This window comes from Bubalus kerabau, chromosome 6, assembly GCF_029407905.1.
Source record: "Bubalus kerabau isolate K-KA32 ecotype Philippines breed swamp buffalo chromosome 6, PCC_UOA_SB_1v2, whole genome shotgun sequence".
In the NCBI taxonomy this organism is placed as follows: Eukaryota; Metazoa; Chordata; class Mammalia; order Artiodactyla; family Bovidae; genus Bubalus; species Bubalus kerabau.
The window spans coordinates 39,852,072-39,879,597 of NC_073629.1; the positions used below are offsets into that span (position 1 = coordinate 39,852,072).

Below are 27,526 nucleotides of genomic sequence, written 5' to 3' on the forward strand. Positions count from 1 at the left end.
GTTCCTTGTAAATAGGTTCATTTATTACCATTGTTTTTAGATTTCACATATAAGAGATATCATATGACAATTGTCTTTCTATGTCTGACTTACTTCACTAAATATGACAATCTCTAGGCCAATTTATATTGTTGCAAATGGCATTGTTTTATTATTTTTCATGGTTTCTGTCTTTCTCAAACCCTAACTTCCAAATACTCTTTCCTCAATTCACAGTGATCCATCCAAACAGACTTTTTTTGTGCTTTTCCCGGTACCTACCTCATCCAAAATCAAAACCCTTGTATGAGATGTTCCTGAGTCTGTAATTCTCTCTACTTTCATTCCTTAGATAGCTCAAATTTAATTGTTATTTAGATGTCAAATGAAATGATATTATCACAAAGAAACCTCCCCTTACTTCATAGACTGCATTAGAGCTCTTTTTCCTTTCTGTACATTTTCCTCTTTCTTATCACAATATAATTAGTTGTTTAATAACTATTTCTTGTGTATCTCCCTTTGGAATTCAACCTGTAAGTCATAGATCATTTTTTATGTATCTATTTCTAAATTCATATCATTTAACAATGTATTTATACATAATAGGTACTCAAAATATTTGTTGACTAAATGAACAAATGAGTAATTTATTCATTGTAAGTTAACTTCTCATAACTGTAGTCTTATAGTGAATGAAAAAGAGGAAGGATGTTCTTCCTTTTACTTCCTCATTCTTTCATGATAGCATGGTGATGAGTTATGAAGAGAGGACTCTTATTCTAACATATCTTCCTAGTATACAGACTCATATCTGTGCCCCATGTCACTCCATCTAACACTTATTGATACACTAACAATAGTCTGCCCCATGGAGAGTGTCCTAAGCATTTCAAAAATATTGCATGTTCTGTTTTCTGTCTACATCATCAAATTATTTATGATCTCTTTGATTTTTATGAAAGCATTTTTAAATTATGGGCACATAGGACATTTGTAATAAGCAAATTATATGCTAGTAATGTGTTCCTATCTACTGAAAAAAAATTAGTTGCACAACCAAACCTGTTGCTCAGATTATGATGATACACTTGTCAAAACACAGTACAATTATGAATAGGAGGTTGATTTCATGTTTTAATTTTATTGGAGACTGGATATTTGAATTCTGTAGACATGTGTCTGAGTTTAATAACCATCAAATGCATGTTCAGATTGAATGACCTAGTCAATTATTTCTCCAAAAGTAGTCTTTAAGAGAATTTTAAATACATAAGAATAGTAATGGAGCAACTCATGAATACTATATGTTTCCAAAATTAATCGCAAGTCAACTTCATAGTTTATATTTGTGGGAGTTGACTCATTGGAAAAGACTCTGATGCTGGGAGGGATTGGGGGCAGGAGGAGAAGGGGACGACAGAGGATGAGATGGCTGGATGGCATCACTGACTCGATGGACGTGAGTCTGGGTTAACTCCGAGAGTTGGTGATGGACAGGGAGGCCTGGCGTGCTGTGATTCATGGGGTCGCAAAGAGTCGGACACGACTGAGCAACTGATCTGATCTAATTATGTTATTTGGAGATATTGATTGAGTTACAAAGCAATGGAATGCTAATACCTTTTGGAAGGCGTAAAACAACTAAAGGTCATTAATAAGCTAGGTAGAAATTAGCCCAGTAATCTCATTAGCTTTTTATTTTGAATTTGAACTTCCATTTTTCTGAAAGAGATTATTTTCTAAACTGTAGATTTCATAATATGTGAATGCAATCTTAAAGTACTAAAATATAATAAACAAAATTTTGTATTTTGTAATTTTAGAGTAGTAAAATAATGGTTAATTTTTTTTCTTTTATCTGCAGTATAAGTTGTCTATTACATGATGTTGGTATAGTTCCAGATTATTTGGGATATTTAAAATACTTTAAAGATGGTATAAAACAGTTAAACTAAAACAAGTTTGCCTGCCTAGCCTCCCCACTAACACCATGTCACTTTACCACTGCATTTAGATGCCACCAGTTTTCCTTGTGGCTCAGATGGTAAAGAATATGCCTGCAATGCAGGAGACCCAGATTTAATACCTAGGTTAGGAAGATTCCCTGGAGAAGGGAATGGCAACCCACTCCAGTATTCTTGCCAGGAGAATTCCATAGACAGAGGAGCCTGGCAGGAATAGTCCACAGGGTCCTGGAGAGTTGGACACAACTGAGTGACTAAATCTTAATCTCTTAGCAGGTGGATAGTGACTGAACAACAACTACTAGATGTATATAGGGAAGAGATGGAAGAAATGGAAAGGAGTAGGGATAAATAATCATTATAATACAGCACTTTGCTGTTGTTTATTCACTAAATCATGTCTGACTCTTTTGCAACCCCATGGACTATATCCCACCAAGCTCCTCTGTCCATGGGATTTCCCAGGCAAGAATATTGGAATGAGCTGTCATTTCCTTCCCCAGGGGATCATCTTGACCCAGGGATAGAACCCACATCCCTGGCATTAACAGACAGATTCTAATTTACTGTACCACCTGGGAAGCCCATAATATGGTACAGTCCAAGATTAAAGAAACATAAAATAAACATGTGGCATCTGAGAGAAGATTGTACTTCAGGAGACATGCTAACTATATTTTGCTATTGTCTTGACAAGATCTACAGGAGTTTTAAAACCTATTCCATCAAGAAAGAACAAGAGATAGGATATTGCCTATACAGCTAAGGAAAATGTTGGTGTTAAAAAAAAAGATATTTATGATTGATTATAAAAATATTTATTAAATGAGTTATGGTTTTAGAGAAGTTATTAAAAGGGAATTTTCCAGGAATAATTTTTAGCTAAGTAAACTAAAACATGAAAGTGATCATCTAACATGATATAGTATCAGTTCAGTTCAGTTGCTCAGTCATGTCTGACTCTTTGCAAACCCATGAATTGCAGCACACCAGGCCTCCCTGTCCATCACAACTTCTGGAGCCCACCCAAACTCATGTCCGTTGAGTCGGTGATGCCATTCAACCATCTCATCCTCTGTTTTCTCCTTCTCCTCCTGCCCTGGTGTTTGAGTCCCTTGGACTGCAAGGAGATCCAACCAGTCCATCCAAAAGGAAATCACTCCTGAATATTCATTGGAAGGACTGATGCTGAAGCTGAAACTCCAGTACTTGGAGTTTGTCCACCTGATGTGAAGAACTGACTCATTTGAAAAGACCCTGATGCTAGGAAAGATTGAAGGTGGGAGGAGAAGGGAATGACAGAGGATTAGATGGTTGGATGTCATCACCAACTTGATGGACATGAGTTTGAGCAAGCTCCAGGAGTTCAAGCTGGACAGAAATATCTGACTTGCTGTAGTCCATGGGGTCACAATGAGTTGGACATGACTGAACTGATAGTAGTTCAGATGAAAAATTTTCTGAGTATTCTAACACTGGATTATCTGAGAAAATGAGGATTCTAAACTTATTCATAAGGAGGGGCCCAATAGAGTTTAGTCTGATTTGGAGGCCATAGTTATTTGCATAGGGAATGATGAAAGAAGTAATTCTGAATAAATCTAAGATTCAAGTGACCAAATAGGTATAAATAGAGATATTTTGGTAAACAGATATTTTGACCAAATGTAGAATAAAACAGTGAATATTTTGACTGGTTGGTGGTTTTGTTTATTTGGGGGCTAGAAGAGGAGGGCAATGGGGAAATAGACATGATAAATTTAGAGATAGATATGAATTTTAATGAATTTTGTAAAGATAAATACTTTCCCCAAACATATGGTTATTTGATAAAACATTCAGCTTTTATTTATTTATTCATTTTTATAATTGAATATTTTTCTTTATCCTTGTTTTTGAAGTGTCTCCCAGGTGAGAGGGCAAAGATTCATGGTTCATGTATAATTTATTTTCAGAAGTTGTAAGGAAGAACTATCACTTATAAGACAGTATTCTTAAAACTCACAAGGGAGCTACAGATGTATGTGTCTTAAGGAATATTCAGAAAATTAAAGTTTTATTTTTTGGTGCCATCATTTGTCAGTCCTGCCAGGAAGACACAATTATGGTTTTTCTCCTTCAAATCAAGTCTTGTTTTAATAAGACTAAAATACAAACACAAGTGAGGAGGACTGCTGCTGCTGCTGCTGCTGCATCACTTTAGTCGTGTCCGACTCTGTGTGACCCCAGAGATGGCAGCCCACCAGGCTCCTCTGTCTCTGGGATTCTCCAGGCAAGAACACTGGAGTAGGTTGCCATTTCCTTCTCCAATGCATGAAAGTGAAAAGTGAAAGTGAAGTCGTTCAGTCGTGTCTCACTCTTAGCGACCCCATGGACTGCAGCCTACCAGGCTCCTCTGCCCATGGGATTTTCCAGACAAGAGTACTGGAGTGGGGTGCCACTGCCTTCTCCGGTGAGGAGGAAGAGATAACTGTAACTAGCTATTTTTGAAAAAGATTACTATAGCAAAGTTTCTTCTAATATTAAGTATAATTTAGAGAGCATTCTTGCATTGTACCATCCATCATAGGCACTGAATTTTGAAAAATAAATAATTAAATACACATTTATTATCTTATGTAACTTCTTGTTCCATTGTGTTCATCTAGGAGAGTTGCTAAAAGGGCAAAGAATTTATTTTTCAAATTCATACACATTTTATGGTAGCAAAAAAACAAATGCACATTATAATGGAAGTCTTTACAAGTATTTTCTTTAATAATCTAAGATCAGTTCACTGAAAAATTAAAACACATTGGTAACTGCGTGTCTTACTAGAAGGAGAGCAAACATTTGCTAATCTCCTTTCATTTTGGTACACATTCTAAATTTTTCCACATTATCTCATTTAGTTATCACAGTGACTACTTAAGATAGAAATTATTGTTTCAATCATTCAAATGAGGAAACAAATTTTCACAGGTTTTATATGCAGTAGGTCCCTCAGCTAGTAAGTAGTAGGTAGAGTTTGAACTTGGATGATACTTATTTCTATGTCATGTCCAATACACAAATAGAAAATGAAAAAAAAAAAAAAAAGACTTCAAAAGGTAATTCCCCAAGGAAATATTTTAAAAATTTGCCTCTGTACTTATAAATATGTCATCCTTTCTCCTGTAATCTTTCAAGGCTCCATTCTTTATCTCTTATCCTGATTTGATCACTTCTGTTTATTCCAGGATTTTGTTCAAATATTTTTTTCTCTTCTCTCCTATACATGCAGTCCTTCCTTCTTCACTGGATTCTGTGTTAACAGCTGGAATATCTGTGTTAACAGCTGAAAAGCTTGTCAGTGTTTGAAGCTGACTTAAAACTAAAAATGTAACAAGTTTCTTGACCATTAACTTTTCTATTTCCCTACCTCTTTCCCTTTTCAATCAGTTTCTCTACAATATGGTAAAGAATCTGCCGCCATTGTGGGACACCCGGGTTTGATCCCTGGGTTGGGAAGATCCCCTGGAGAAGGAAATGGCAACCCAGTCCAGTATTTTTGCTTGGAGAATCCCAAGGACAGAGGAGCCTGGCAGGCTACTGTCCATGGGGTCACAGAGTCAGATCTGACTAACAGTTTCAGTTTGTCTACAATATAAATGACCGTCTCTGTGTTCACTTTTTCACTTTCATTATACCCTAAACATTTAAGAATTTAGTTTTCACTTGAAGCATTCAAATAAAACTAGTTTCTTTGTTGGTATTAAATATGCACTGAATTTTTCTACTGCTTTAACTTAACCAGTAAAAAGCACTTGACCCCACTGACTAATTATTTCTTGAATTTTCTCTTTATCTTCTCCCCTACTGATACTCTACCTTAATTATTGTTCCTCTCTTTGATTGTTTGTTTTTGGCCTCCCTGTGTCATGTGGAATCTTAGTTTCCTAACCAGGTATCAAACCTGGATTCTCTGCAGTGGAAGTGTGGTATCTTAACCCTTGATAGCTAGGGAAGTTCAACTCTCTGATTGTCATACATAAAATATTTTCTTCTTCAGGCCATGCACATGTGTTGATATATTTCTTGTTCTTTCTGACTTACTTCATTCTGTATAACAGGCTTTCGATTCATCACTTCACTAGAACTGACTCAAATTCATTCCTTTTTATGGTTGAGTAATATCCAGATGTTCAAGCTGGTTTTAGAAAAGGCAGAGGAACCAGAGATCAAATTGTCAACATCCACTGGATCATGGAAAAAGGAAGAGAGTTCCAGAAAAACATCTATTTCTGCTTTATTGACTATGCCAAAGCCTTTGACTGTGTGGATCACAATAAACTGTGGAAAATACTGAAAGAGATGGGCATACCAGACCACCTGACCTGCATCTTGATAAACCTATATGCAGGTCAGGAAGCAACAGTTATAACTGGACATGAAACAACAGACTGGTTCCAAATAGGAAAAGGAGTACATCAAGGGTTTATATTGTCATCCTGCTTATTTAACTTATATGCAGAGCACATCATGAGAAACGCTGGGCTGGAAGAAGCACAAGCTGGAATCAAGATTGCCGGGAGAAATACAAATAACCTCAGATATGCAGATAACGCCACCCTTATGGCAGAAAGTGAAGAGGAACTAAAAAGCCTCTTGATGAAAGTGAAAGAGGAGGGTGAAAAAGTTGGCTTAAAGCTCAACATTCAGAAAACTGAGATCATGGCATCTGGTCCCATCACTTCATGCAAAATAGATGGGGAAACAGTGTAAACGTGTCAGACTTTATTTTCTTGGGCTCCAAAATCACTGCAGATGGTAATTGCAGCCATAAAATTAAAAGTAGCTTACTCCTTGGAAGGAAAGTTATGACCAACCTAGATAGCATATTCAAAAGCAGAGACATTACTTTGCCAACAAAGGTCCGTCTAGTCAAGGCTATGGTTTTTCCTGTGGTCGTGTATGGATGTGAAAGTTGGACTGTGAAGAAAGCTGAGTGCTGAAGAACTGATACTTTTGAATTGTTGTATTGGAGAAGACTTTTGAGAGTCCCTTGGACTGCAAGGAGATCCAATCTGTCCATTCTTAAAGGAGATCAGTTCTGGGTGTTCTTTGGAAGGACTGATGCTAAAGCTGAAACTCCAATACTTAGGCCACCTCATGCGAAGAGTTGACTCATTGGAAAAGACTCTAATGCTGGGAGGGATTGGGGGCAGGAGGAGAAGGGGACAACACAGGATGAGATGGCTGGATGGCATCACTGACTCGATGGACGTGAGTCTGAGTGAACTCCAGGAGTTGGTGATGGGCAGGGAGGCCTGGCTGCTGCGATTCATGGGGTCACAAAGAGTCAGACAAGACTGAGCGACTGAACTGAACTGAACTGAACTAAATATTATATAAATGTACCACAATTCTTTATCCATTCATCTATGATGGACTTCTTGGTTGCTTTTGTGTCATAGCTAGTGTAAATAGTGTTGCAATGAACAATTGGGGTACATGTGTCTTTTTGAATTATGGTTTTCTCAGAGTATATGCCCAATAGTGGGATTGCTGGGTCATATGGTAGTTTTAGTCATAGTTTTTTTTAAGGACTCTCCATTCCGTTCTCTATAGTGGTTATATCAATTTACATTCTTTCTAACAGTGTAAGAGTTGTTTGTAGATTTTTTATGGCTGTTCTGACTGCTGTGAGGTGATACTTCATTGTAGTATTTGCATTTTTCTAATAATGAGTGATGTTGAGCATCTTTACATGTGTTTCTTCAGACCATATTTTAAGACAGAGTGCTCATAATTCTTATTACAGTTTTAAGCTTTAATAACTTCATAATTATAAATAATATGAGTTGAAAAATATTTGAGAGTTTAATTACTTAAGTTTCTTTTACATTGAATTTATTGATTTTTAAGTAATAAAATTTTAGGTTTTCTTTTTAGCTGCTTTGAAGAGGTCAGATATTCACAGAAACAAAAAATATATAATTACAGATTTATTATTTGAAACTCACAAAACTAAATGTTTCACTCTCTGTGGTTAAAGAAGGAAATGCTGACCAAATAGCTTTATGTGAGTTCCATTTTCACTTACCTATTAGACTCCTTGAAATTCTTCTGTTAGAAATTATCCAGGCATATAAAAATCAACATGCCCATATATTTTTTTTAATTTTATTTTATTTTTAAACTTTACATAATTGTATTAGTTTTGCCAAACATCAAAATGAATCTTACTTGATTCTTCCTCATATCAGTTCTCCTCAAATCTGTTTCCCTTATTTCAAAGGATAGAATCTATTTATCTAAGCTAGAGATCTTTTTCTCCTTCAACTGTTAATACACAATAAGCCACAAGTTCTGACTACTCTTCTCTTTATACAATTGTATATATCACCTCCTTTGCTGTCAGTAATACTGATGATGTAATTCAGAGACTCATAATAGATTGTCAGTATAATTCAGGAGGCTTTAAACTAGTCTTCCTATATTTTATAACTTCTAAATGTCATATTTTAAAATGTGGACAGCATAGTATTAAATATGAATATAAACATATGCACACACACACACACACACAGTTTATAGAGTTTCAAGTTCAGGTAAAGCCCAGTTGGTCAGAATAGACCAGTGTTCCAACAAAACAGTCCTATACAAGAATAGAAGATTTTTTAAAAAATCATTGTTAACTTTATTTGTCACTCTTTATAGACATTGGCCCTTTTTTACATAAAGTAAGGAGTATCTACTTACACTTAACTTTCTATAGAATGATTTTGTACCGTAAACCAGAGTAACTTACACAAGGGAGAAAATGACTGCAATCATGCCCCAGGATGTCCCCCAAATGTTTTTGTGTATATGATTACAAGTGTCTATAACTCCACAAAGCTAATTCCTTCTTATATCAATGTAGTATGTTCAATATCCACAACTTGACCATTCAGATCACCAAACTTTCAGAAGAGATTAAAATAATAGCTATCATCTGTCAATCAGATGCAATTCCAGATCTGAGTGACTGTGTAAGCACATTCATAGTTAATAGCTGCTCAAAGTTAAAAACCTTTTCCTGTTTCAGAGATATTTACATTAAGACATTTAGAAATGGTTCATAGTATATAACAGCCCAAATATCACTTTTAACCTGTCCTGTGTAAGGAAGTTAAACATTTCAAATTCAGTGCATTTTGCCAACATAAATAACACAAACTATTCTAAATGTTATTTATTACAGTGAATATTTTAAATAGTAAATGGGATGAAACTATATCAAATGGTTATATCATCATATTTGAGCATATTATGGAATCTATATCACAAAAGTCACCTCACATCAATACTATATAATTCACTGTAAAAGAACAGGCACACACACAAGAGAACAAAATTTGATTTTTTATAAATTTAAAGTGTACTATCTAGTTTAAACTACACTAAAAGATTTATATTAATGAAACAGTCAATTCCAAACCTTCTTTTTTTCCAAGTTTGGCATAAGTAAGGTTCAATCCATTCAAATCTTCTGTTTTGTCATCCTATAAATGATGCTATCGTTTTCAGGATCCATGTTCCAAATATTGTAACAGGTGACAATCAGAGTCAAGGCCAAGCCGATCATTATCCAAAGTACCAGGCTGAAAACCACTGGATATTCAAAATTATATTTATAGGCAAGGTTATAGGGAGTTGAGGGGTCCTTCACTTGTTTTGTCTCAAGGATGGTCTTCATCTTCCTCATAAGGGATGTGTCGAATGATCTGACAGTCACTAACTCTACCACTGCATTCCCCCCATAGAGATTGTACATGTCATCTGCATACTTTTGCAGAGCATCAGCAACGATCTTAGAGGCATCTCTAAATTGTTCAGTCTTCCCCATAATTTTTACCAATTTCTTCCAGACCTGGTAGCTCCAGTGAGTATAAATCAGGAGAACGATCCTTGGCTAGATGCTTATGTCGGGACAACAAACTTAAAATATCATGCAGCATTTGCAGTTCGGAAAGAAAAAGGAGATCAGCTTCATTGTTCATACTCAGAGAATTGAGGGGAAGTGAAGTGAGAGCAGAGGTTTCTTGAAACAGTCGATTGTGGAGTTGTTTGAGCATTGCTGAGAGATCTTTGAAAACCGAGTTTGCTTTCCCCACCATGTACACTCTTTCCTCACTGGGAGCCAACTGCAAAAACCACTGGAGTTTCTTCAAAAATAAAGAGTGAATGGAATTTGCCATGCTGTCAAGACTAAAAGGAACTGCATTCTCCAAAGGGTATGAAATGACACTGCCTGGGGGTAGAGCAAGCTTGTCCACTCCTTTCACCATCACCATAACAGTAGCCTGAAGATGGTGGCACAGGTTACCTACTGCAAGGCCGGGCCAAGAAAGGTCTTCTTTCACAGAGAAGCCCATGGACCATGCAGCCACGTCTGGGATTCGATCTCCTGGAATAGGGCAATTTCCATTCTGGAAAACATCAGATACTGGTGATCTTAATATACTAAATTTGTTCCCTAAGACACCTGATACAGGTAAGCATAACACTGCTGGCTAAGAACTCTCTGTTTCCTGATACCTTTGACTCCACCCTTCAGGGCCAGGCTTGCAGGGTTACTCTCAGGATCCAGTGAGACACTCACGGACTGGGTTTAGAAGAGAGGCGGATCAGTTCCTTGTGCTGCCCTAATACTGTACAGTCCAAACAGCAGGGAAGATGCATGAGGCAGGACCCAGATGTCAACAGTGGGAGCCTCACAAACTTATGGTTGAGGTCAAGGGCAGCCACAGCCAGATGGCAGGGTCACAAGGAGGTACATCACTGAAGTTTACAGAGCCAGACACAGCGAGATCATATAAACATAAGGGTCCGTATAGAAATGACAGTCATCAAGTTCCATTTGCTGCTTACGTCTGGAGTAGAGACAGCAGATGCCCTCAGGAAGCTGCCGTCGATATTGGCAACACTTTATTTCACTCCATGCAGTAAACACAAAACAGACACAACTCCCTGTGCCCTCCAAGAGCTGCCGTGTGTATTTGTTGAATGAATGAACTCAGGGTGCCTGAAAAGTCCGCTGAGTATGTGTGTCTCAGCTCCCCACTCTCCTCCCAAGTAGGGGATTTTGGGAGCAAGTGGCAGTGAAATCAAATCATGAAAGAAAGCATCTACTTCTAAGAAAACACAAGCAGGGAGGCCAGGACCAGCATGAAGGCAAGGGAGTCAGGTTTTGTCCCCACACTGCCCAAGATATCCTAGTGCAGGTGGCTCCTTTTCATTGCTTTTCCAGGGATCTGCCAAGATGGTGACAATTTATCCCTGCTTTCTCTGAGGGAGGCTCATGCCACAGCTCAGCTTGTCCACAAATGTCAACCAGCCTGATCCCTCTCCTGGCCATGCTTGGAATCATCTGGGGAGCTTTAAAAGCTGCTGATGCCTCTAGAATAGTAGATTTTTTAAAAAATACATTTTTATGAAGGTGAGTTACATTGATCAAGTGTTCATTGTTCTCTGGAAGTCTTTTTTGATAGCAGTGCTAATAACACTTATTTTACTTGGAATGTGAACCTTACTCTCTTCAGTGAAGTCTATATTTCTTTAGGGAGGGCCCATTTTATATTTATTTTCTTATTCCTACAATCTTATATAATGTTTACTGTTATAACTGTTCAAAAATGAATGGGAGGATAAGTAAATGAACATAGACATTAATAAAGGAACAAATAAATATCAAAATATGTTTAGCAAATACTTTTCAATACCAGCACAGCCCCCGAAAGATAGTTTACATGCTACTTTTCATTGATTTCTATATGGCACATTCTGTCAATACCATAATCATAAGTTGCTTTTGGTACTTTGTTGATTCATTAAGTAAAATATTTTATTCCCAGTGGATTTTTAAGAGAGTAAAAAGTGTTAACTGAGATAGAAGACATGTATTGTAGCTCTATTGGTAAAGAATCTGCCTGCAAGGCAGGAGACCTGGGTTCAATTCCTAGGTCGGGAAGAGCCCCTGGAGAAGGAAATGGCAACCCACTCCAGTATTCTTGCCTGGAGAATCCCATGGACAGAGGAGCCTGGTGGGCTACAGTCCAGAGGGTTGCAAAGAGTCAGATACTACTTAGTGACTAAACCACCATCACCACTTCTTATGTTAAGAAGCATGGGGCACTTTCAATACTAAGTAAAATATTTTATTCCCAGAGGATTTTTAAAAGAGCATAAAAGTGTTTAACTAAGATAGAAGATGTGGATTTCTCATTAAGAAGAATTGGGCACTTTCAATATTTAAGTAAACATTTTTACAAAGTTAGAGTTAAATCATTTGAGAAAGAAATTGGAACTTAATATGATATACATGGGGATTCCCTGGTAGCTTAGCTGGTAAAGAATCCCCCTGCAATGCAGGAGACCCAGGTTTGATTCCTGGGTCAGGAAGATCTGCTGGAGAAGGGATAGGCTACCCACTCCAGTATTCTTGGGCTTCCCTGGTGGTCAGCTAGTAAAGAATCCACCTTAATGCAAGAGACCTGAATTGGACCTCTGGATTGGGAAGATCCCCCGGAAAAGGGAACTGGCTACCCACTCCAGTATTCTGGCCTGGAGAATTCCATGGACTGTATAACCCAGGAGGTAGCAAAGAGTCCAACACAACTGAGAAACTTTCACTTTTCATCATGTACATGGTCCATAGAATCCACTTTGATGCTGTTCTGATTAGATTGCCTTGCTGTGGTCCTGTTGCTGGGTGGTAGCTTGATGGTTGCTATGCGATAGACTTTGGTTGCTGTGTGATAGACTCCGTAATGCTCAACTCTGTCAATCAGTCATACAACTGGAGATAAAGATAAATTCAGGACTCTATTTAGCTCTGTGACCTTCACTGGTAATGAATCCTGTAGCCTCATTAGTTGCAATTCAAAGCTTTTTAAAATTAATTGCCTTTTCTTTAATGAAGTTTTTCCTTGCTTGGAAATCAGAACAATGGTAAATACTTCAACAAACTTAACAAAAATTTATTACAGAATAGTTGTGACCTTGAAGAGGCTTTTTTCCCCAATTGTAATGGCATGTATTATATAGAATGCATAGGAAGGGCTTTATTTTAATTAATATAATCATTCTTTATGTGTTAAAAACTTACTATATTGCAGTCTTGTGTACTTCACTATGATACATTAAAATCTCTTCTAAAATCACTTATGCTCATATTCAGGATTTTACATTTTCATTTGTTTAGCTTATTTGGCCATGTGATTGTTATATTGCTCCAGGCACAGAAGCAACCACTCTGACACTAATGTTTTTTAAACTACATTACATTATACATATGCCTAACGGAAGTATGAATCAATGCCAGCATTGCAAAGGAAAAAAATTCATGAAATGTAGTGTTACATAGAAGAATAATTTACTCTGGAAGAAAACAGGGTTTTAATTTCCATAGTTTGAACTTCTATTTTTACCTGTGCACAAAACAAGTTGAAATATTTATTCATTGGATCAATTGCATAGTGTGTGTATATAGATAAAGATAGTCATAATTTTTTCAGCCAGGGTTTGTGTCTTTGGGTATGGGCTATTCTATAGCTGCTAGATTATTATGTTTCATAATTATGTTGGGACATATTTTTCTCTTTAACTGCAGAAGGTATTTACTTTCATTATTCAGAGTGCATATACCTGGGTTGTTGTTATGAGAGTAAGATGAATTTTCAATGCATCATTCATAAACCAGAGTTACCAAGATGTCATTCCTTTAGAGCTATGAAATGAGGTAAACTTTAGGATGAATTTAAAAGTTCAGTGTATGAAAAAGTCTGTATCTCACTGCGTCGTTATAATAATTAAATGAGAAATTGTCTCTGAAGCAATTAAGACAATGCTAACTCAGATAATCAGTGTATTAGGAAGTTCAATAAAAATAAGTTATTTGTATAGTGAAATAATGTTGATAAAATATGTCCCACTTCTTAACCAAAAATATAAGTTTTATAAAAATATTCCATTAAGTCTGGATTAATTTGGGACTTTCTTGGTGGTACAGTGGATAAGGATCCACCTGCCAATGCAGGGAATACGGTTTCAGTCCCTGGGCCAGGAAGACTCCACATGCCACGGGGCAACTAACCCATGTGCAACAACTCCTGAGCCTGTGCCCTAGAGCCCATGCCCTGCCACATGATAGTAACCCCCTACTCACTGCAACTAGAGAAAGCCTGCACACAGTGACAAAGACCCAACACAGCCAAAAATGAAATCTAGAGGAATTTGAAAGTCAGAATAAGAGCATACAGTTACTTTAATTTACAGATAAATTATCTAGTTAGATTTTCCCCCCATATTGGTTCAACATATCCCGTTATTTATGAATTCATTTATTTTCCTTTAAATGGCTTGCCATTGAAAATATTTCTATATATCCATTTGCTGAAAAAATTTTATCAAATACCATCACTTTCAATTGCAGTCCCAATATTAAAACATTAGCACTTAAAAAAGGAAAGAAAACTACTAAACTTTCAGGGTATTTAAGCTACAGAGAATTTCAGGAATATTCAACTCTTCCCATTTCAGTATGAGGAAATTGAGGTAGAGTGGCATAGGTGGTATATGTAATATCTCTTGCTTATTCAAATTTTAGTACACTCTAATCAGTGTTATAAATAGATATGGACATTTTCAGAAGCAGACACTCTTTTTTCAATAGGTAGGAAGGAGGAAAAGAAGTGAGGGAAAGAAGTGAGGGAAGATAAAAATAGGTCTAGAAGATGAGAGAAAAACAAATGGAATTACAAAGCCAATCACATAAGGCAAGGAGAGGAAGGAGCTATGTGCGTTATGGTCCCCAAATACATTTACCTAGGAATCTCAGAAAATCACAACATTCGGACTTAAATGTGCATTTTAAAGCAGACTATGAGTTTTAAAAAGTTACAAATAATACCATATTCTTGCATGTGATAGATGCCTAGCAAAAACAAACCAGAAAGCAACTTTCTTCTGTTCTCTGTGTGAAAAAGACTTCTAGATAGTGGTGTTTGTTTGTTTCATTACTCATAATCCATATCAATATTTTATTGTTTATAACAATTGAGATGTTTTATTTTAATAATTGAGAGTGTAAAAAATAAACTTCAGCAGAGCATTGGTATTTACACAATCCTTAAAACTTTCAGTTCAGTCACTCAGTCGTGTCCAACTCTGCAAACCCATGGACTGCAGCACGCCAGGCCTCCCTATCCATCACCAACACCGGGAGTCTACTCAAACTCATGTCCATAAGTCAGTGTTACCATCCAACCATCTCATCCTCTGTCGTCCCCTTCTCCTCCTGCCTTCAATCTTTCCCAGCATCAGAGGATCTTTTCCAGTGAGTCAGTTCTTTGCATCAGGTGGCCTAATTATTGGAGTTTCAGCTTCAGCATCAGTCCTTCCAAAGAATATTCAGGACTGATTTACTTTAGGATGGACTGGTTGAATCTCCTTGCAGTCCAAGGGACTCTCAAGAGTCTTCTCCAACACCAGTTCAAAAGCATCATTTCTTCAGCACTCAGCTTTCTTTATGGTCCAACTCTCACATCCATACATGACAACTGGAAAAAAACCATAGTTTTGAGTAGACAGACCTTTGTTGGCAAAGAAATGTCTCTGGTTTTTGATATGCTATCTAGGTTTGTTATAGCTTTTCCTCCAAGGACCAAACATCTTTTAATTTTGTGGCTGTAGTCACCATCTGCAGTGATTTTGGAGCCCCCAAAAATAAAGTCTGTCACTGTTTCCATAGTTTCCCCATTTATGTGCCATGAAATGATGGGACCAGATGCCAGTATCTTAGTTTTTTTAACGTTGAGTTTTAAGCCAGCTTTTTCATGCTCCTCTTTCACTTTCATCAAAAGACTCTTTAGTTCTTTGCTTTCTGCCATAAGGGTGGTGTCACTGCATATCTGAGGTTACTGATATTTCTCCCGGCAATCTTGATTCCAGCTTGTGCTTCATCCAGTCCCACATTTCGTATGATGTACTCTGCATGTAAGTTAAATAAGCAGGGTGACAATATACAGCCTTGACGTACTCCTTTCCCAATTTGGAACCAGTCTTTTGTTCCATGTTTGGTTCTAACTGTTGCTCCTTGACCTGCATACAGATTTTCCAGGTGGCACATGATGTGGTCTGGTGTTCCCATCTCTTGAAGAATTTTCCACAGTTTGTCATGATCCACACAGTCAAAGGCTTTGATGTAGTCAATAAAGCAGAAATAGATGTTTTTTTCTGGAATTCTCTTGCTTTTTTGATGAGCCAACAGATGTTGGCAATTTGATCTCTGGTTCCTTTGTTTTTTCTAAATCCAGCTTGAACATCTGGAAGTTCATGGTTCACGTACCTTTGAAGCCTGGCTTGGAGAATTTTTAGTATTACTTTGCTAGTGTGTGAAATGAGTGCAGTTGTGCAGTAGTTTGAATATTCTTCGGCATTAAAATGGTTAATTTTTTGATGATAGGGATTTTCCTCAACAAACATATAGCAATCACTGTGCCTTCAATTCTGTTAGCCATGTTGTACCTTTCAAGACAGCTTTGTTAGCATCATTGCCAAGCTTTCTAGAATTTGAATCCTGGTTCAGGTATGTGGAATTACTACATTCTCTCTTGTCATGTTTTGTGATGACTTTTGTCCTAAGCTCTTTTGGTGTATGCAAAGAGAATGGAGTTAGAATGGCTGGCCAGAAATTCACAAATTTCCTCTGTGAAGGATGATGAGATACTCATTTGTCCACTCTCCTCTCTTATTTTTTATTGAAGTTCAGTTGATTTACAGTATGATATTAATTTCACATGTATAGCAAAGTGACTTGGTGATACGTATAAATATGTATATATTCTTATTCATTTGAAAATTCTTTTTCATTAGAGTTTATTACAAGATATTAAATATAGTTCCTTCTGCTATACACTATATCTAGTCTTTTGTTTTATGCATGATAGAGGGCATCTGTTAAACCGATACTGCCAATTTACTCCTACTATCCTCTTCCCCTTGGTAACCGGAAGTTTGTTTTCTATTGTGAGTCTGTTTCTTTTTTGTAAATAAGTTCATTTGTACTGTTTTAGATTCCACATATAAGTGATATCATATATTATTTGTCTTTGTCTGACTTACTTCATTTAGTATGATAACTTCTAGGGCTATCCATGTTGCTTCAAATGGCATTATTTCATTCTTTTTATGACTGAGTAGTATCTGGAGAAGGAAATGGCAGCCCACTCCAGTATTCTTGCCTGAAGAATCCCAGGGTTGGGGGAGCTGGTAGGCTGCCGTCTATGGGGTCACACAGAGTCGGACATGACTGAAGTGACTTAGCAGCAGCAGCAGCAGCAGTATTCTATCGTGTGTGTGTGTGTGTATTAAATAATGTACTATATATACCACATCTTTTGATTGACACTTAATTTTGTGTCCAAGTCTTGGCTATTGTAAATAGTATTGCTGTGAGCACTGGGGTACCTGTATCCCATTTCAAATTGGGGCTTTCATATTTTTCAGATATATGCCTAGAAGTGGGATTAGTGGATTATACAGCAATTCTATTTTTAGGTTTTTAAGGACCTTTGATAATATTTTCCAAAGTAGCGGCACCAATTTGCATTCCCACTAACAGTGTAGGAGGGTTTCCTTTTCTCCTCATGTTCTCTACCATTTATTATTTATAGACTCTTTGATGGTGGCCATCTGACCACATTAGGTGATACCTCATTGTAGTTTTTATTTGCATTTGTCTAATAATTAGTGAAGAGTTGACTCATTGGAAAAGACTCTGATGCTGGGAGGGACTGGGGGCAGGAGGAGAAGAGGACAACAGAGAATGAGATGGCTGGATGGCATCACAGACTCAATGGACATGAGTCTGAGTGAACTCTAGTAGATGGTGATGGACAGGAAGGCCTGGTGTGCTGCGATTCATGGGGTTGCAAAGAGTTGGACACAACTGAGTGACTGAACTGAACTGAATAATTAGTGATGTTGACCATCTTATCATATGCCTGTTGACCATCTGTATGTCTTTTGAAAAAATGTCAATTTAGGTCTTCTGCTTTTTTTTTGGATTAGGTTTTTCCTTTCCTGTTATTAAATTGTATGACCTGTTTATTTTTGAAATTAAAAGCCCTTTCAGTCACATCATTTGCAAATATTTTCTCCAGCTCATAGGTTTTTTCTTTTCAGTTTGTTTATAATGTTCTTTGGGCTTCCCTTGTGGCTCAGCTGATAAAGAATCCACCTGTAATGTGGGAGAACTGAGTTTGATTCCTGAGTTGGGAAGATCCCCTGAAGAAGGGAAAGGCTACCCACTCCAGTATTCTGGCTGGGAGAATTCCATCAACTGTATAGTCCATGGGGTCCACAAAGAGTTGGACACAAAGATTTGGACTGAGCAACTTTCACTTCACTTCATTTCATGACATTCTTTGTCCTGCAAAAGTTGTTAAGTCTGGCTAGGTCCCATTTATTTCTGCTTTTATGTCTGTCGTCTTGGTGACTGGCCTAAGAGAACAATGCTACAATGGCGTCATATCTTGTATTTAAGTCTTCAAGGTCTAATCCCCTCTTGACATGAGAGGTAAGAATGAGTAAAGAGACCATTGAAATTTGCCAGGAATCTGAGTTAAGAATTATGTATTATAGGTAGTCCCCAAAACTATGTATTTATAGTGCATGGCTCCACAGTAACAGAAGCTACATTAAGGAGTCCAAGTTCATACTGCTCACCACATGACAGGCCAATAAATCAAGGGACAAGTTGTTGGGGCAAGAAATAGTGACTTTATTCAGAAAGCCATAAGACCAAGAAGATGGTGAATTAGTGTCCCTAAGAACCATCTTGCGGGATCTGGGTACTAGTTGTTTGTTTTTTTTTTTTTTTTTTTTCTTTTCTTCTTCTTTTTATGGAAAAAACAGGGGAGAAGTGAGGAGGAGGTAAACTAAAAAGGCCAAATTTTTTCGCATGTATTTCCTGGTTTTGGAAAGACTCTATATGGTTTGTGTTCATTTCTTCTATGCTGCAGCCATTCACAGTTCAGTTCAGTTCACTCAGTTGTGTCCAACTGTTTGTGACCCCATGAACCACAGCACGCCAGGCCTCCCTGTCCATCATCAACTCCCTTAGTCTACCTAAACCGATGTCCATTGAGTTGGTGATGCCATCCAACCATCTCATCCTTTGTCATCCCCTTCTCCTCCTGCCCTCAATCTTTCCCAGCATCAGGGTCTTTTCCAATGAGTCAGCTCTTCACATCAGGCGGCCAAAGTATTGGAGTTTCAGCTTCAACATCAGTCGTTCCAATGAACACCCAGGACTGATCTCCTTTAGGATAGACTGGTTGGATCTCCTTGCAGTTCAAGGGACTCTCAAGAGTCTTCTCCAACACCATAGTTTAAAAGCATCAATTTTTCTGTGCTCAGCTTTCTTTATAGTCCAACACTCACATCCATACATGACCACTGGAAAAACCATAGCCTTGACTAGATGGACCTTTGTTGGCAAAGTAATGTCTCTGCTTTGTAATATGTTGTCTAGGTTGGTCATAACTTTCCAAGGAGTAAGTGTTTTTAATTTCATGGCTATAATCACCATCTGCAGTGATTTTGGAGCCTAAAATAATAAAGTCAGCCACTGTTCCCGCTTTTTCCTCATCTATTTATCATGAAGCGGTCAACCACATGGGACTGGATGCCATGATCTTAGCTTTCTGAATATTGAGCTTTAAGCCAACTTTTTCACTCTACTCCTTCACTTTCATCAAGAGGCTCTTTAGTTAGGCTGGATCAAAACATTTCTTGTGAGCTGAACAAAGGTATTTTTCAGGCATGGAAAGGAGGGTCCCTGGAGATGAACCACTGTATATTCTTTAAACTATAGTCAATGTTCCTTTGGGTTAGTGATTAACTTGTAGCAAAAAACAGCAGAACACAAAAGTTAAAGAAACATATAATATGGAGTCAGATTTATTCTTCCCTATTAGAGCTGTGCAATTTTCTGGCATAGAAAATAGATTTTTTTGGTAGCATAAATATTTGCCAACTTTGGTACAATAACTCACATGCTTCATCTAGAGAACTCATCTATTCTGGGTCAAAGAACATTTAAGTACTGCAAGAAAGTACTTTCACTGTTCTCCAGATCCTTCACTTCTCTTATTCTGTTGGGTGCTTCAGTTCTTTACATCAGTATAAACTTTGAGAGAAGACAAGATTTCTAGTTTTAATGAATCTAATTAGAAAATCTGAATCTTTGTATACTCTGTATTCCCCCAAAAGTTTTAAAGTATTATTTATGACATTGTTAAAAACAGCAAATTAAATTTGAAACTAAACACTTCATATGAGGCTAAAACAGTACAAGGGTTTCTCTGGTGGCTCAGATGACAAAGAATCCACCTGCAATGCAGGAGACCTGGGTTGAATCCCTGGGTTGGGAAGATCCCCTGGAGGAGGGAATGGCAACCCACTCCAGTATTCTTGCCTGTGGTCTCCTTAAAATGGCCAGCTATTATTGTAGCCCCTTTTGAGGAATTTTGTTTGTATAATCATTTCTTTCTCAATGCTGCATAGATATTTAATCCAAAAATTCATATATCCAGTTGTATAATTTAAATTGTCAAAAGTAGATATTTAGTGAGATATCTACTGAGTTATCTAGTGAGATATCTTTATTAGAGAAACTAGGGTAAGACTAAATATTGCAGTTGAACATGAACTTAATAACTGATCCTCTTCAGTTAAAAGCAATGTAGAAATAATCACCTCATATTCAAAACAGTAAATAAAAAAGGGCTTACAGTTTCTATACTATTGATAAAATTTACTCATCAATTTAAATAGAAAATTATTGTTAGCATTTTATACTAAAATAACATTGGTCATGCATTTGACATGCACTAGATTATACATATTGAAGGTTGAGGGCTCTTACTATGTTCAGTTAATTGAACACCCATATCAAGGTCTTTTCCATTTTTAGGCCTTTAGACCTGCTTTTTTTCTGGCAGAAATACTCTTCCACTTATCTCCACATATGCCTCCTTTTGAAGGTTAAGAATAGATTTACTAAATGTAATCTCAGACAATCTTACTTAGCTAAAGTATCTTCCTCTCTTCAGTCACTCTGTGTTCACATTAGTGTTTATTGGACCTGCAATTAACTTACTTATTCAGTTGTTCATAGTTGTTTTTTCTGTCTCTTCCTAATACAGTGTTGGCTCCTGGAAGTCAGAGAGTTTGTATAATTTGTTTCCAGTTAAATTTCCCCAATACCTAAAATAAGATTGCTGCTGCTAAGTCGCTTTAGTTGTGTCCGACTCTGTGCGACCCCATGGACCGCAGCCTACCAAGCTTCTCCGTCCATGGGATTCTCCAGGCAAGAACACTGGAGTGGGTTGCCATTTCCTTCTCCAATGCATGAAAGTTGAAAGTGAAAGTGAAGTCGCTCAGTCGTGTCTGACTCTTAGTGACCCCATGGACTGCAGCCTACCAGGCTCCTCCATCCATGGGATTTTCCAGGCAACAGTACTGGAGTGGGGTGCCATTGCCTTCTCCCTAAATCAGATTTCAGTTCAGTTCAGTCGCTCAGTCGTGTCCGACTCTTCGCGACCCCATGAATCACAGCACGTCAGGCCTCCCTGTCTATCACCAACTCCCGGAGTTCACTGAGACTCACGTCCATCGAGTCAGTGATGCCATCCAGCCATCTCATCCTCTGTCTTCCCCTTCTCCTCCTGCCCCCAATCCCTCCCAGCATCAGAGTCTTTTCCAATGAGTCAACTCTTCGCATGAGGTGGCCAAAGTCCTGGAGTTTCAGCTTCAGCATCATTCCTTCCAAAGAAAGGAAATCCCAGGGCTGATCTCCTTCAGAATGGACTGGTTGGATCTCCTTGCAGTCCAAGGGACTCTCAAGAATCTTCTCCAACACCACAGTTCAAAAGCATCAAATCTTTGGCTCTCAGCCTTCTTCACAGTCCAACTCTCACATCCATACATGACCACAGGAAAAACCATAGCCTTGATTAGACGAACCTTTGTTGGCAAAGTAATGTCTCTGCTTTTGAATATGCTATCTAGGTTGGTCATAACTTTCCTCCCAAGGAGTAAGTGTCTTTTAATTTCATGGCTACAATCACCATCTGCAGTGATTTTGGAGCCCCAAAAAAAGATTAGGTACACAATAAACAAATAAAATACAAAAATACATAAACTAATTCCTGGAGTTTTCTGGAGTTTCATGTATTCTCTTATGTTAAGTATTTTTCATATGTTGATATGACACAAATTTGATAAAATTTGATAGTCTTTCTAAGATGGAATTCATTCATTTCATCTCCAATGAAAGGGGGCTACAAGAATACCTATAGATAATACTCAGTTTTGTTATTACTGAAGCACCTATGCATGAAATCTGTTCAAGTTCCAATTTTTTCACCCAAAAGGCTTGCAGTCAGAAATACACTTTCATAATATTATTATACCATTTACAATCCATTGACTGTTTGCTTCAGTTGCCAACCATTTTCATTCCTTGGTAAATGCTGGATTTAACTGTGAACTATTTTAAAAAATATGACCATTCAGACACATCCCAAGACATTCTGATTCAATATGTCTTAGATGGGACTGAATATCTGTATTTTAAAACTTCACATGTGACTCATGGAGGCTACTGCACTGGGCATTATTTTTCTTTAGTCATTTGAATAAATATATTTTTCTTTATTCATTTTTTAGAGTGGGTAAAATAGTAAAAATGAAATGATATGTAAATAAAGTGAATAGTAAAGGAATATAAATTAAGCAGTTCACACACTGGTAAATTATCCCTTGAATAAAAAGTAGTTAATTGATTTTGCATGTCTCCTACTTTCCTAGCCCTTTGTACTATATAGAAAATACTAGGAATCAGTGACAAAGAGAAGAGAGGGAAAAAAAAAAAAAAAAGAAAGACGGTATTAGTGAATTAACTGGAGTCAATGAATGCTTCTCTTTGGCAGTGAAATATATTTCTTACTTTGTGTTCCAGTAAACTCACAGTTTCCAAAATTACATTCAAAAGTCATTGAACTAATTTCTTCTTTGGTAATAAGACCCTGCTGTGTTCCCAGTTAATTTATTTGATTATTTTATAATGAAGGCCAGGAGTCCTTGTCTTTCAAATTTCTTTCTATGTGCAAATTCTATAATTTCAGAAGGGTACTTAAAACATAGGAAAAACTTGCTTATTCATTCATTTACTTTAGCCTAAAGGAGTAATCTTAATATTCTTATTTATATAAAGTACAATTAATGTTAAATATCCTGAGATATATATTGAGAACTTGGCTCAGGTTTCCCATGTTTTTACCCTCCCTCCCCCCAGAATCTCACTTGGGTAAATTCACTTGTGTGAATTCACTAAATAGTTTTCCATTGCCAACGTGATCTATTATGCTTTGGCTGAGTAAGCTAGTATTTTATTTTCCCGGTAATGTGTGCATAGAAACCTTGCAATTGTGCCTTGTTAATTTTCCATACACATGGCTTCAGATCAGATCAGATCAGATCAGTCGCTCAGTTATGTCCGACTCTTTGCTGATCTCCTTCAGAATGGACTGATTGGATCTCCTTGCAGTCCAAGGGACTCTCAAGAGTCTTCTCCAATACCACAGTTCAAAAGCATCAATTCTTCGGTGCTCAGCCTTCTTCACAGTCCAACTCTCACATCCATACATGACTACAGGAAAAACCATAGCCTTGACTAAACAAACCTTTGTTGGCAAAGTAATGTCTCTGCTTTTGAATATGCTATCTAGGTTGGTCATAACTTTCCTTCCAAGGAGTAAGCGTCTTTTAATTTCATGGCTGCAATCACCATCTGCAGTGATTTTGGAGCCCAGAAAAATAAAGTCTGACACTGTTTCCCCATCTATTTCCCATGAAGTGATGGGACCCGATGCCATGATCTTCGTTTTCTGAATGTTGAGCTTTAAGCCAACTTTTTCACTGCCCTCTTGCACTTTCATCAAGAGGCTTTTTAGTTCCTCTTCACTTTCTGCCATAAGGGTGGTATCATCTGCATATCTGAGGTTATTGATATTTCTCCCGGCAATCTTGATTCCAGTTTCTTCCAGTCCAGCGTTTCTCATGATGTACTCTGCATATAAGTTAAATAAACAGGGTGACAATATATAGCTTTGACGTACTCCTTTTCCTATTTGGAACCAGTCTGTTGTTCCATGTTCAGTTCTAACTGTTGCTTCCTGACCTGCATACAAATTTCTCAAGAGGCAGATCAGGTGTTCTGGTATTCCCATCTCTTTCAGAATTTTCCACAGTTTACTGTGATCCACACAGTCAAAGGCCTTGGCATAGTCAATAAACTCTTTTTTTTTTAACATTCCTAATTCATTAGTGTTTGAAAGAGAGAAATGCATAGTTAGAGAGGAAGAAAGTAGCAAAGATGAAGAGCATTTCAGTAAATTTCACAATCTTGGATCAAAGTAATTCTGCCCATTCAGGTTAATGTATTTCTATCCCATGTTTGTGAAAAATTAGATTATTCCCCACTTTGTTACTCTTTTGTAAACCAAAATATTTTAGCTTTTAAAAATTTGTTTTAGAAATAATTCAGTTCTTCTCTATAGAAAGTTTAAAATGTTGATTTTTTTTTCTCTCTGGATTATCCCTAGTTTGATTCTCTTAAGCAAATGTTTATTGTCCTTTTGTGTACCTAATGACATATGAAATAATTAATATACAGCAATGACTATAATGAAGTCCCTGTCCCAAAGAAACTTACCTGTAAGTGAGAAATATAGATATGTAAGCACATTAATTCAGTTCAATAGAATGTTTAAAAAAGATATATGTTCACATAACATAGAGGCAGAGAAGTAGAAGAAGAGAAACTAGTTAATGTTGACGTTAACTAGTTACTTTCTTCAACTAGAATGTTGAAGAAATGAATGAGCAAGAAGAAAACAAAGAACTTATAGTCATAGAATAAATAATCATGAAGAAACGATGAGATAAGAAAAGACATGTGCCTTACAAGTGAATTAGGAAAGGGTTTTAATGAAGGGGGGGATATAGTTCAATAGGGTCAAATATCATAGAGAATTTCTGCATGACAGGGCTGTCTAGGTTCTTAGGTTGTGGCAATATGAATGCAATGGATAATTCTTTACAACCTAAAGAACTATCTTCCAAATGGTGGAGAGAGACATCGTGTTCCAAGTTAGGGAAAAAGTAAAACATCAGAGGTAAAATGTAGGATCATAGATGTTGACTAATCTTTCAAAGAGCTGAGTCAACCCATGGATGATATTCTTTGTCTTAAGGCTGAGACTCAGAATCCAGAGTCTATCATGCTTCGGGAGAAATTACCTTGTAATTCCCTCCTTAAATGTTCTCCAAACTTCCATGAAAATATTTATGTACATAAGTGGATTGTTTAGATGGTCTTGGGGAAGGAAGGAGGGGATAATGAGAAAGAAGAGAGGCCTGACGTACTTTAGCTCTTTGCTGCCTAACATGGAGAGAAAGCATCCCTCTATCATGTTAATTAGCAACCCAAGATCCAGACAAAGGAAAGAGTTTGTCTGCAGCAGAGTTTAGGGCAGCAGGAAAGGATTCCTGATCCAGAAGGAGGGGAAACCTATAAGACAAACAGCAAATAAAATGATTTGCTTTATTTGTTGTTGTCTGTTATTCAGTCACTAAGTTGGGTCTGACACTTTGGGATCCCATGGACTACAGCACGCCAGGCTTCCTTGTTGTTCACTGTCACCTGAAGTTAACTCAGACTCGTGTCCATTGTGTCGATGATGCCATCCAACCATCTTATACTCTGCTGCTCCCTTCTCCTTTTGCCTTCAATCTTTCCCAGAATCAGGGTCTTTTCTAATAAGTGAGCTCTTTGCATCAGATGGCCAAAGTATTGGAGGTTCAGCATCAGTCCTTCCAGTGAATATTCAGGGTTGATTTCCTTTAGGATTGACTGGTTGGATCTTCTTGCAGTCCAAGGGATACTTGAGAATCTTCCAGCACCACAATTTGAAAACATCAGTTCTTTGGTGCTCAGCTTTGTTTATGGTTCTACTCTCACATCCATACATGGCTACTGGAAAAAACAGCTTTGACTAGATGGACCTTTGTCAGCAAAGTAATGTCTCTGCTTTTTAATATGCTGCCTAGGTTTGCCATAGCTTTTCTTCAAAGGAGCGAATGTCTGTTAATTTCTTGTCTGCAGTCACCATCTGAAGTGATTTTGGAGTCCAGGAAAATAAAATCTGACCATTGTTTCCACATTTTCCCCTTCTTTTCGCCATGAAGTGATGGGACCAGATGCCATAATCTTCATTTTTTGAACGTTGAGTTTTAAGCCAACTTTTTCACTCTCCTGTTTCACATTCATCAAGAGGCTTTTTAACTCCTCTTTGCTTTCTGCCAGGAGAGTGGTATCATCTGCATATCTGAGATTGTTGATATTTTTCCCAGCAATCTTGATTCCAACTTGTGCTTCATGCAGCCTGGCATTCCGCATGATGTACTCTTCATAGAAGTTAAATAAGCAGGGTGACAGTGTACAGCCTTGAGGTATTCCTTTCCCAATTTTGAAACAGTCAGATGTTCCATGTCTGGTTCTAACTATTGTTTCTTGACCAGCATACAAGTTTTTGAGGAGACAGATAAGGTGGTCTGGTATTCCTATCTCTTTAAGATTTTCCATAGTTTGTTGTGATCTACATAGTCAAAGGCTTTAGCATAGTCAATGAAACAGAAGTGGATATTTTTCTGAAATTCCCTTGCTTTCTCTGTGATCCAAATTAATTTGCTTAATTTGATGGCTGATAATAGGAGAGACATTAGTTTGTCAACAAAGGTCCATCTAGTCAAGGCTATGTTTTTTCCAGTAGTCACGTATGGATGTGAGAGTTGGACTACAAAGAAAGCTGAGTGCCGAAGAATTGATGCTTTTGAACTGTGGTGTTCAAGAAGACTCTTGAGAGTCCCTTGGACTGCAAGGAGATCCAACCAGTCCATCCTAAAGGAGATCAGTCCTGGGTGTTCATTGAAATGACTGATGTTGAAGCTGAAACTCCAATACTTTGGCCACCTGCTGCGAAGAGCTGACTCATTGGAAAAGACCCTGATGCTGGGAAAGATTGAGGGCAGGAGGAGAAGGGGATGACAGAGGATGAGATAGGTGGATGGCATTAGCAACTCAATGGACATGGGTTTAGGTAGACTAAGGGAGTTGGTGATGGACAGGGAGGCCTGGTGTGCTGTGGTTCATGGGATTGCAAAGAGTCAGACATGACTGAGTGACTGAACTGAACTGAATACTGGTATGGAGAAGAAAAGTATTTATACTAATTACACTTCTCTTTAATGTCTTTGTCTTCCCTCAAGATGTTAAATTACTTATGGTCATGAATCTTATCTTACTTATCCCTATACCTCTAGTATTTTTTATGATAAGGTTAATATAAGTTGTTTAATAATAATTAGTTTTTCTTTATTGCTAGGGTTTAAAATGCTTGTTGGTGAGCTAATAGGATGTTATCCTTAAAAATAAATTAATATAA

The 27,526-nt window shown here is 37.4% G+C and overlaps 1 pseudogene; it reads right to left on the minus strand.

Moving 5' to 3' along the window:
• Window positions 1-9,423: 9,423 nt before the first annotated feature.
• LOC129656427 (renin receptor-like) lies at window positions 9,424-18,791 on the minus strand (annotated as a pseudogene).
• Between the last annotated feature and the right edge of the window lie 8,735 nt (window positions 18,792-27,526).